This window comes from Suncus etruscus, chromosome 5, assembly GCF_024139225.1.
Source record: "Suncus etruscus isolate mSunEtr1 chromosome 5, mSunEtr1.pri.cur, whole genome shotgun sequence".
NCBI lineage: Eukaryota > Metazoa > Chordata > Mammalia > Eulipotyphla > Soricidae > Suncus > Suncus etruscus.
In genome coordinates, this window is record NC_064852.1 from 144,767,531 (window position 1) to 144,780,497 (window position 12,967).

General features: G+C 36.3%; 1 protein-coding gene and 1 non-coding gene across 2 annotated transcripts in view; both read left to right on the forward strand.

The window, feature by feature from the left end:
* The window catches only part of RSPO2 (R-spondin 2), a 179,542-nt gene that overhangs the window by 149,521 nt on the left and 17,054 nt on the right, over nucleotides 1-12,967 (forward strand).
* Nucleotides 5,044-5,207, forward strand: LOC126009889 (U1 spliceosomal RNA). Its single transcript, XR_007496064.1, has one exon. It is a non-coding gene; the product is annotated as a U1 spliceosomal RNA (small nuclear RNA).

Here is a 12,967-nt window from a genome sequence, read left to right on the forward strand (position 1 = left end):
TTTTGTCATTCACTTCGTTTACTGACTTTTTCAGTCCTGTTAGTTGACATGTTATTTCAGTTTGGAGTTTTGTGATTTCTGCCTTCATATTTTCTTGGTTCTTATTAGTGTTCTGTTCAACTCGATCCATGGTTTCTTGGAGTCTGTTGAGCACCTTCCATATTGCTAGTCTAAAGTCCTTATCTGAGAGGTTGATTAGTTGTTCAGTCATTATCTGATCCTCAGAATTGTCATCTTCATTCTCTATGTCTGATGCTGGCCTGCGTTGTTTCCCCATTGTCACACTTGTATTGTGGGTTTTTCTACGTGTTGTAGTGGTATTCATTGTCTATATGATGTAGGCAGCACACTCCTCTGGCTCCTCCCTTTCTGGATGGGCTGACTTGCCTCTAAGGGAGGGGAGTCCTCCGTGGATGAAGCCTCACACTGGGTCAAATCTTAGGCCCGAGCATGCAACAGAGAAGACAGTCCAGAGAGAAATGTTTGCTTCTGTGATATAGCGCCGTTCTTAGTGTGATTTTTCCTTCTTGTTGCAATGGAGTTCTTTCCTTAGAAAGAGTGCCTCTGGAGCCTCTTTTTGCCCCACTCGCAAGAGTTTCACGCAAGAGGACAGTAGACAGACATAGACAGGTCACACTCACAGTCTTTCACAGCTGAGCCCCACTGGGCCGGTGTACTTTCGCGGATTTTCCCCGCCTGGTGTCACACACAGGGAGCCAGCTTTTGCAAAGGTTAGCCGGTTTTTATGCTCTGAAGTCCCTCCCTGAAAATGGCGTCTGGGCAAGCGAGGTTTCTGGAGGCTCTTTTTGCCCCACTCTCAAGAGTTTCACGCAAGAGGACAGTAGACAGACATAGACAGGTCACACTCACAGTCTTTCACAGCTGAGCCCCACTGGGCCGGTGTACTTTCGCGAATTTTCCCTGCCTGGTGTCACACACAGGGAGCCAGCTTTTGCCGTAAAGGCCTTATATAACCTTTCAAGACCACTCCCCGGAATGGGACAGGTCTTGGCAGGTAAGATTACACGTAATATCTGGTTCCCAAGACCCCTCCCAGAAATGGGCGGATCTCAGGTAGATACACCTAAATCCAGGGTGGAGTTACACTGTGTTCTTGTCTTGTGTCTCCCCTTGTCTCTAACTCTTTTTTTTTTTATTTTTTCCTCTTTATTTGAATATCTTGATTACATAAATGATTGTGATAAGGTTTCAGTCATATAAAGAACACCCCTCTTCACCAGTGCAACATTCCCGCCACCAATGTCCCAAATCTCCCTCCATCCCACCCCTCCCCCACCTGTACTCCAGACAGGCTTTCCAGTTCCCTCATTCATTCACTTGATTATGGTAGTTCTCAGTGTAGTTATTTCTATAACTGTGCTCACCACTCTTTGTGGTGAGCTTTATGGAGTAAGCTGGTGTTCCAGCCCTCCTCTCATTGTCTCTGAGGATTGTTACAAAAATGACTTTTATTTTTCTTAAAACCCATAGATGAGTGAGACTATTCTGCGTCTCTCTATCTCCTTCTGACTTATTTCACTGAGCATGATAGATTCAATGTACATCCATGTATAGGAAAATTTCATGACTTCATCTCTCCTGACAGCTGCATTATATTCCATTGTGTATATGTACCACAGTTTCTTCAGCCATTCGTCTTTTGAAGGGCATCTTGGTTGTTTCCAGAGCCTGGCTATTGTGAATAGTGCTTCAATAAATATAGGTGTGAGGAAGGGGTTTTTGTAATGTATTCTTGTGTTCCTAGGGTATATCCCTAGGAGTGGAATAGCTGGGTCAAATGGGAGCTCAATTTCCAGATTTTGAAGGAACCTCCATATCGCTTTCCATAGAAGCTGTACTAGACGGCATTTCCACCAGCAGTGGATAAGAGTTCCTTTCTCTCCACATCCCCGCCAGCACTGATTGTTCTCATTCTTTGCCCACAAGCTAACAAGGGGGTTATACAGGAGCAGTATAGCAAAGCAGAAACTTTCATGGGGAAAACAGGAACCTCAGGGTCCTACGAAGATTCCATTGGGCAGTGTTCACAAGAAGGTTGTTCATGTGGGGGGGGGCATTGATGGAGGGAAGAGGACACTTGGAAAGGAATTGGTTTAGAAACAATGGATGCCTGAAACCCAGTCATGCATAACTTGATAATTTTATGGCAACTAGAATTAAATACAAAGGGAAAAGATGGATCTAGCTGTGATTGACTAGCATGAATAGGCTCAGGGAGAGAGGTGAGGTCTTTGATATTTGGGCATAGGAAGAAAAAATCTGCTCCTTGAACTACCTCATGAAATAAAAGTTTGAGATTCAGCTCTCTACTCTCAGTGGTCTCTTTACTTCAAAAATCTCTCTAATTCAGTCTAGAGGTGAAGAAATCTCAGACCTTGTGGACAGACCACAATCTTAACTGATCCTTGAGCCCAACTAGAAACTCATGTTCTCTCGCTCTCTTTCTCTCTCTCATCTTATTTTCTTTTTCTTATTCTTACTAGGTAGAGCTTCTTATTTAGCACAACTAATTTAATTATTATTCCTTAACTTGACTGTTCTCTGAAGATAAGCTTGTCTTCTCTTAGAACAATCGAAGTCTGAACACTTCCTACAAGTGTGAGACTTAAAAAACAATGAGCCTTCTCAATTGGTATTTTATGAAGGACAAGAGAAATCTTTTTTTCTTTCAACATTATTCCCATATTCTTGAACTGTAGCCCTTCTTCATGAGGACTTGATCTTTTATCCTGCCTCTTTCTTGTTTTCACCCCATTTTCTCTGTCAATTTCCTTTGAGTGTCCTCAATGCAGCCCCATGACAACATTTCTATCAGATCATTTCACATATACTTCAAACCTCAAATGTCTATAGTGACTTTGACTTTTCCTTTTATGCAGGTTCCCTCACCCACTATAATCCATTTTAGAGACTAGCGTCACTTCTGCTTTCTAGACCACAATCTGGAAATAATGTCCAATTCCTCTATTATCTTAAGGTGCCCTTTCTGGTCTGTTACCCATCCCAGATAATTTCAGCACTCTGATAATTTGTGCTTTGTTTTCTTGGACCCAATTTTACTTATTCTTCTTTTGTCTCCCTGTACTATTTCTCTTGTATATTGACTGCACTCCCTCTTTCGTATCTTGAAAAATCTTTGGTTTCACCTTGATATTTTTCTTGGGCAAGTGTGAAGAAGGAGGTGGTTTTGTCACACCAGCTCTTCCATCTCTGGCTCTGTACTCAGGAATCACTCTTGTCAGTGCTCTGTGGGGAATCAGAAGCAGTACCAGGATAATTTTGGCTCCATGCAAGGCAAGAACCTAAACTACTTTACTATCTTTCCTGGACTAAATTACTAAATGTTTCTAAAATTCATAAGGTTGTTATTTAGACTCCTCAAAAACAACACATTACATTCATTCTATTGATATGCTTACCTCATTTGAAATTTTAACCCCACAGCTTATTTCCTGTTGCTTCTTCCCAAATTTTATGTAACAATTTGCAGACATTTTTTATTTTTCCTTTTTTTAAGTCTAATATTTGTTTCTATGTCTCAATACAAACAAGTGGTTTCGTTTTGCGAGTTCCAAGCATCCAAACATAAAGTGGAGTGATAACATTCATGTGTTTTGACAGCACCGAAGGGGAAAAATAAAGGAGGCTTGTGCCAAAAGCATACAGCAGATCTCAAATTACCAAGGGCATTGCTGGACTTCAGCTATCTTGGAGCCATAAGTACTGCAAAGCTGTGATTTGGAGATGTGAGGAATAAAGGCCCACTTTATAGTAACAGTTCCTTTTGCTATAAGGAAATAGCATTAGCTGGAAGGGACCTAGTTTCCACAAAGTAACTCCTGTTGATTGCTGATATCTATTTTTTTAGTGCAAGTTTTATAAGACTTATTTCCATTGAACCTAAATTTTGTCTTATGATTTAGCTTAATTTCATGTCTTTGTGTGTATATGTGTGCGTGCGCACACCACACACATGTTTTATGAGAGTCATTTAAACATTTTTATTTACTGGTATAGTTATGTATCCAGTTTAAGCAGAGAAATGCTGGGTTTTATGTATGCCCTGAAACAAATTAGCACAGTTTGGTTAAAGCAGCTGCCTAAATGAGAAACAAATTGAATTATACAATCCTACTTGGTAGTTTAGCATGTCAATTAGTTAAATAAGGAGTTGGACCATTCCATACAGTCATGGGATGAAAAATGGCACATGTTGGTCAAGCCATGTATCTGGTAATAGGGACAGCCTCAAGGCCTGTTTCTGCTGATGATGTAGGGTAGGGGATGGTATATACTTGAAAAACAATTTGAAAAACAGTCCAGGCTCTCGAAATGTGAGATCAGAGTTGTATGCTTCATAGGGATTTATGGAGTACCCGTCATGGATTAGATGACTTATTTAAGGATGAAGCAACTTACTTTGAAGCCATTACAAAACCAGGGCTATGTAATCTTAGTGTCTTGGTGTTGATTATTCAACTTGTGGTTCAGAGTGCATCTGTGTATCATGAAAAATCTTAGTAGTATCATGAGGTCATGCAGGACAATTATTAGGTCAGATGTATGAGCACACTTACATCCAATTAAGAGGTTACCCACAGTTATTTAGCTTGTGAGGGAGCTTTGCTGTTTCAAAACCAGGGGTATGGGGTCATCTTACTAATAGCGCTTATAAAGCTTAAATCTTCTTTATTGTTCTTGTGTACCTAGTTTTCTACTATGTTATACCCCTATTTTATTTCTATATTTAAAGCTTTCAGTCACTATGATATACGATTTAAGGTTAAAAAATCTAAAATTCATATTCTGGCTTTTTCATTTTGTACTTTTCTGACTTTGGTAGTTAAATCTTACCAATAAGTTTCCACATTTATAAAAGTATGCCACCTATCTTGATCACTATACTAGATACTAAATAAATCAGTATGTAAGTTTGGCATCATATCTGGGCACAGAATAATGCTAACTGAAATGAGATGATAACCTAAGACCACTTAAAATTTATTAGAAAAAAGCAATCTCATACTTACCTGGCAGGGGAGATACCATGATCACGAAGGTGGTTTCCCCAGGGCGAGGCTTATCCATCGCACTCCAGATGTGCTGACCCCTGTGATTTTCCCAAATGTGGGAAACTCGACTGCATAATTTGTGGTAGTGGGGGACTGCGTTCACGGTCTCCCCTGAAAAACAAAAAACAATCTTTATGGGGGGCTGGAGCGGTGACGCAAGCAGTAGGGCATTTGCCTTGCTACTCGCTAACCTAAGACGACCGAGGTTCGATTCTCTGGTGTCTCATATGGTCCTCCAAGCCAGGAGCGATTTCTGAGCACATAGCCAGGAGTAAACCCCGAGAGTCACCGGGTGTGGCCCAAATGGCCCCCTAAATAAAAAGCAATCTTTAAGGTATCAGCAAGGGGATTTCTTTTGAGAATTCTGTTTATGGGTGATTGCCTTCCCCTTGTAACTTCACCTTGTCCTTTCTTTGCATCTTTGTCTTCAAATAAAAAAATTTTTTAAAAAAAGCAATCTGTATGATACTGATTTAGACAAATGGTTTTCAAACTAAGGAGAGTAACCGAGCCAAAAAGTTTTAAAATAGATAGGAAAACAGATTCATGGGTACTATCTTTGAACAATGTAGCTTACTATAGACCCTGTTGGTAATGTCTTTCCTCTCCAGAAAACAGATTCATAAGTACTATCTATGAACACTGTAGTTTGATTGGGGCTTGATAGACCCTGTTGGCAACGTCTTTCCTCTCCAACAGATATTTTGCCTCATATGATACATTAAAAGTCAAGATTAATAATGTAGAAAGAATTGCTTTGCATTTCTTTTTATAATGGTTAACCAGTGTGAATAGGTGGAAAGAATACCATGGAAAAACAGCTACTTGAAAGCATGAAATTTATATATAAATTTATATCTAAACTTCGTCTTTTTTTCTTAGTAAGAAAAAAACAGGGTGGGAAAGGGAGGAAAAGAGAGGTAGTGGGGAGAATGAAGAGTTTTAAATGGCCCTTTAGAGATTTGAGAACATAAATAACAGTCTTTTCTATCTTAGTAAAAATTGAACCCTTTTATCTGTATAATCTCTTCAAGCTTGTCTTTATTGAAAAATTTCTGTCTTTTCTCTATTCTTAGCCCAGAGCAGTTTGCCTATTATTTGCTTACTTGGGTGCTGTTCCACAAATCCGTGTATTTAATGCTTGTGAGTAAGCCAAGCCACAGACTTTGGCTGTTTTTCAGCTGCTAGACAGGGGGTATGTAACTTGCCATTGGTCTCCAACTGAGAGAGCTGTGGATGTAATTTCTTTTGGGTAAACATCCATCCTGAAATGAGTTTATCTCTTCTACACATTTGTTTTCTTTTAGGTGTTTGCTCTTTGTTGTGTGAGACTCATGTTATTGGAAGTTCTTCTTTAGCGTTATTTAGCCTCTGAAAATAATAATAATAATTACTATTACTCTTTCTTTGGAAGCTCTTGAAGTCAGATGATGAGAAGCAAATTAAATCCAAGCCCAGAAGTTACCATTTGTCAGAGATGGGAAAGTAGCCTCTACAACTCTACACTTTTAGGATTAAAACGTTACGTTTAAGGATTTGACTTTTTTTTTCAAGTTAATCTTGTCTATGGCTAAAAATCAGACATTAGTGTTAATACATTATTTTATAATTTAAAATGAAAAAATACAATGTGTTTACAAAGCCTGTTTGTGGCATATCTGAGTTGGGACAGTGCCACTAAGACTTCAGTGTAACAAGGGTAAGGGAATATGGACAGATTTCCCTATGGCTTGGTTCTGAGTTTGAGTGTGTCATGTGGTTGTTTTAGAAAAGGCTTAAAAAGTTCTAGTTCTTTCCCTGATAATCATTGGTGTTTTCAATGTCATTGCCACTGTAAGTATCTTTGTTTCTACCATCACCACCAACATAGACTATTGCTTACTCCATATCATGAATGGGGGAAAATTTTTTACTTCATTTTCTGTTTGTTTTATTTGTTTAATCATATTACCAATGTTAAATAGTAGCAACTACTGTTAAACAGATTTTATAATGGTAAACTGAGAAAATACAAGCTGCATGGCTTTGGATAAGTTAAATTGGCAGAGCTAAGATTTGAGCCAAGGGTCTTGGTGTCCAAAGAACCCACTTTCTTTCTGTCCATGCTGTAGAGCTTCCCTGAATTAAGATGATTACTAGAAAGCATCACTTTAGGAACTCACTACTTTTAAACATTTCATACATCATAAAAGTCTTGTTCCTTTTATATAATGTTAGGTACCATGTAACAATGGAAATCAAAAAGTTAGGCCAGAAGCAGGATTGAAAAATCTGGCTAAACTGAATTTTTTTGTCTCTTGTTTAACATAAATGTGACATTGTCAAAAGAAGACTCGTCAGGTGTATTTATATTAAGCTAATTATTTATGCAAATGTTGTCATCTTAGCAGTACATCTGTTCACTGTACACTTTTTTTAATTTTTATTTTGATCATATTGGCTTACATATCTTTCACAGTAGTATTTTGGCTACATATTAACATTGAATTAGAGGAATACCCATCACCAAATTTGTCCTCTCCCCATCCCCTTAACCTTCCTAAAACCCACTTTTATAAAGGATAAAGGGTGATCTAATAAGACTTAAAGAATGTAAAGCTGATATGAAACTTGGTGGCCAACTATTTTTCTCTCTCTTAGAAACTACTTAAAGAACCACAGAAGAGGGTTTGAAGTTCAAGTAATCAAGAACTCCATGGTACTTAAGGTTGTTATGAGTACTTAAGTACTCTCTAAAATCCTTTCCAAGATAAATGGATAGAGAGATATTTTAAGGCAAAGGTGTAGATAGCCCCTGAATGTTCTGTTAAACATGGACTTTGTTGTTTGAACTTGATAATTCTGATGAGTTAAGAGATGTTTATATTTTGCCATTTGGTACTTGTGTAAGCAAAACAGAATTTGACTTAGGAGCTTTTTGGATCATAGAAGTTTCGCATCTTCTTTCTAATCAAAAGATTTGAACATACTGGGGATTAATGATCAGTATTCTCTGATTTAGTATGTTATCTATATAGGTTTTTCCCTTGCCGTATCCCCTCAAGATTTCTCTCTGATTTTTATAATGGTAGTATTATGATGAATAACTCTGTAAACTCAAAGCAATAGGCAGCTTGTGATCAAAACTCTATTTTATCAATTGAAAGCTAAAAGTTATTGAATTTAATAGCATAAGCAGAAAGTAATTTATTTTTAACTATTATTGTGTCTATCTATGAGAGGCTTTCTTCACTCCCCCCTGACTTTCCCTAGCATTTATTGTAACACCAGAAGGATGATTATAAGATGCTTATAATATTACAAATACTAATTTTTCATTCTCATTTATTTATTGCAGTTATTATATATGCTAGGTGCTATTATTTCCAGTTTCCAGTTTAATAAATAGCAAAAAGATGCTCCTTAGTAGCTATGTGGTTTGAAAAAGTTAAGTAGTTGAGCCAGGATTTGAATCCAGTATGTCTGGTTCTAGGTATTATACTAGTAGCAACAAGAATAAACGTAATTTAGTCGTATTCCTATTTCTTACGTCAATTGGCCTACTAAGGTCGATTGGTATTACTCTTCATAAAAGTATTCAACTTCCAGAAAACAAATTCATGGAAAAATAGGTGGTGCATTGTGTCTTGGAAAATGTGGTTCCCTTCAGTGCCTTAAATCCAGGGGATAATGGAAAGAAGCCTAATGGGAATGACTGCTAATGATTATAATTTAATGTATTTCCCTTCAGTATGTTTGAAATACAGACTCAAAGCTAGGAGAAGTTTCCATTTTAGTTCAGCATAATCACAGCAAAGAAAAGTTGCCTAAATATTGGATTGGGTTGAAAGATGGACAAATTAAGTGAATTTATATATTGAGATTAAAATGAAATTTAATCAACACCCTGATGGGCAAAGGGAACAAAGAGAATTTTATATAAATTCAACAGAGTTTTAGGATAAAGTTCCAAACAACTGAGAAATTAATTCAAGTGGAATCATTTTATTTCCACATTGATCAGTGAAACAGAATCAGGAGCACAACATGAACCATGGATATGTATGTTTGACAAAGGAACCAAACATACTCAATTGAGAAAAGATCATTTATTTAGTAAAAGGTGTTAGGAAAATATGGATATTGACAAGCTAATGAATGAATTGGAACCACTATTTAATGCTACCAAAAAAGTAACTTACAGCAAATCACTGAAACCTCAGACCTAACACCAGACAACTCCTCTAAGACTTTGGGAGGAAGTGATTTTCAGAAGTGTTGTACATTTGGCACTAAAAATAATAACAGACTAAAACATAAGTTTATTTTTTTATAATTTACTGCACTTAATATGTATAACTATATATAAATTGTAATGGATAACATGTAAGATACTCATAGAGTAACATTTGGGTAAGAACCTTTCACCTGAATAATTATATGTCTTCTTATAACCATATAATGTGGTTATAACCTAATATAATATATAACTATATAATCTTATAATGTGGAAATTAATAAGGAATAATCTGATTTATACTTCTAAAATAAAATCATACTGGCCCTAGGAAGCATTCATTATTCAATGAAAAATCTGCAGCTTTTCAATCAGTGTAATCAATTGAATGAAAATACGTGGAGTTATGTGCAAGAGTTATTATAGTACAGTGGGTAGAATGCTTACCTTGTATTCGGTCAACCCCAGTTCCATTCGCAGTATCTCAAACACTACCAGGAGTAATCTCTGGGCACAGAAGGTATGGCCAAAAATAATTATGTGAAATGAATTTGGCAAAAAATTTACGCTGAAATATTTTCTTTTAAACTCAGCTTTATTTGTTCCTACTATCATAGTTTGGCATATATAATAAATATATGTTCTAGAGAGCATATATGGTATATATAAAATACATATATATTTATATATTCACTCCAATAACAGATTGAGTCAAATAGGAATTAAATCGTTTACACTAACCACATCAACGTATTTGTATAAATACATTTTTCCTTTAAACAATTTTTATTATTCCTTTTGTAAAGTGACATGGCTTATTTTAGCTACAGAAGAAACCATTTTCCATCCTCTAATTTGCTCTCTTTTACAAGTGGAAGAAGCACAGAATTCCTCCTCCTAAGGAATTCCTTATTCCCCCCTTTAAGTCTCTTGATTTGAACATCACCCCTGTTCCACATTGCCCACCTCTGACTCATTCCTCCCAGTATGTTCTATTTCTTCTGCACTACTCAACTACATCCTAATGATCAAATTGGAAATTTTCATTTGAGTTATAAATATGCTGTATATTTATGTATATATATGATGTATATATGTGATGATTTGATATACTCATATATAATAAAATGATATAGCCCAACTAACAATAGCTTCCTGTAGCTACCCTTTTGAGTGTATGTGTTAAGAGCACCTGAAATCTATTCTCATAGCAAATTTCTAGTGTTCAATACAAAACCATTGTATTCTGATCTTTTTTATGCTAGAACAAATTGGCAGATGACCCAACGATTTCTTTTTAGTTTGTAACATCTCTGTTGAAGGCTTTTCCTGAGAGCACTGTGTTTTAAGGATCACCTTAAAATTAGATTCTGGTGTTTTTCTAATGCTGAAAAAAATGAGCCTGGATACCACTTTATTAGCCCTAACAGTATTCAGGAAGAGTCAAAAATTATGTCCTCTGATGAATAAACTGTTTACCAACTAGTCATTTGAACACCACACAGATTTCTACATAAGAAAATGCTTATAAAATGTTCCTGAGACCGATTTGTACTTGACTTGTAGTCATCATAATCATTTCCTTTTCCTCCTCTTTTTTCCCCTTGTTTCTTACCCTTTTCCCATATTCCCTTTTCACTGTACAAGCACCTCACTTAGAGTTTTTATTATTGGATTATTGTATTCTTTTTTTTTTTTTTGTGGTTTTTGGGTCACACCCGGCAGTGCTCAGGGGTATTCCTGGCTCCACACTCAGAAATTGCTCCTGGCTGGCACGGGGGACCATATGGGACGCTGGGATTCGAACCGATGACCTCCTGCATGAAAGGCAAATGCCTTACCTCCATGCTATCTCTCCAGCCCCGGATTATTGTATTCTTAATACGGATCTTTTTTGACCCTTATAGGAAGTATTTTTCCTTACTTGGCGGTATAAAAACTGAACCCTAAAAGTCACTTTACTGTTTGAAACAACATGTTCTTTGTCAGTGCCAGAAAAACAACACAAATTCCCTGTGACTCTAAGCTGTAAATTTTTTCATCAGAAATTTTGCAACTCTTCAGTGTGCAGTTTTTTGTGTCCCAGAAAATTATTTGTGAAGCAACCTGTCATTCATATCCCTAACCAATACAATTTTGTTATCATATGAGTAAACATACAACAATGGCAAAGGAACCTATCAATAAATAGGCACAAATAATTGCTGGCAACTAATATATTTTACCATACATGCGTTTTTTATTTTCCCTATAGATCTCGGAAAAATTGTGTTAATTGCCTTCAAGGTGGCTTACCAAGTTCTTAATGAAATAATCAGTGACCAGTATTTTAAGATCTAGCAAAGGGTCTTTAAGACATAATAGTAGTTATCTTAAAAATGATGACCTATACCATCATCAATATAACTTTTAATAAGATATATAAATGATGAGTCTTCAAATAGTCAATGCATAGTGTTCTCTTCACCTTCCATTTCAGAATCTGTATGCACTCTTAAAGGTACTTGAGCCTTTCCTGCTGAGAAAATGAGACTTTTTATTAATATCATATGGTTATAGTTTGCTCTCATTCTTTACATTGTTTCTCTTCTCACAGTCCAATAATGCCTTTTATTGAAATTTTAGTCTGAGTATTCTCCATTGAATATCTGATTCAGAAATATTCTGCATTTAAAGTCATTTACATTTAAAGACATTAGCATGCTCTTTATAAACATTTGCCTTCTTAAATTCTCTTTAACATCTCCATAAAATAAACGGGCGAAGAGCATAGTGATATAAACATGACAGTAAGCAATAATTGGGTAACTCTTTGCAGATTTTTGAACATTCAGTAGTTTCTTATACAGTAGTTTCCTTTTAGTTAAGTTATATTATTAACAGTATTTGATATTTTTCCTGCTATAAAAGCTATTTTAATTTAAGAGCAATAAACCCATTTTGTTGATCATTAAGATTTTTAAAAATAATTTTTATTGTGACCAATGTGAATTACAATTATTTCTCAATAATATTTCAGTACATAGTGGCATTGAATTGTGGGTATCCCATCACCAGTGTTATCCTCCCTCCACCCCAGTTCCCAGCATCCCCCTTATTTGCCCCCCCACCCCGACTGATAGGGTACCCTCAGTATATAGCTTGTTGAAGATTGGTTATTGATTCTGTTGTTGACTTTGGGTTTGGTATTTAAGTCTGATTCTTTTTTTATTTCTACTCATTTTTTTTTTTTTGGTTTTTGGGTCACAGGTGGTGCTTAGGAGTTATTCCTGTCTCTGTGCTCAGAAGTTGCTTCTTCCAGGCAAAAGGGATCATATGGGATGCTGGGATTCTTACCGGGGTCCGTCCTGTGTTAGCTGCATGCAAGGCAAATGCCTTAGTGCTGTGCTATCTCTCTGGCCCCTATTTCTACTCATTGTTCATATGATGACTGTTTGATACTAGTACCATCCATTTTTCTTTTCCCTCAATTTATGAGGCAGAACAAGATGATTCAAGTTATGTGGTTCTATTTGAAAAAAAAAAAAATCAACAACAAACAAAAAACCCGAGGGAGTCCTTCTAGAGGTTATAGATAACCTTTAAAAAGAAGAAAGGAAAAAAAGAAGAAAATCATAACAAAAACAAAACAAACACACACAAAAAATAAACAAAGAAA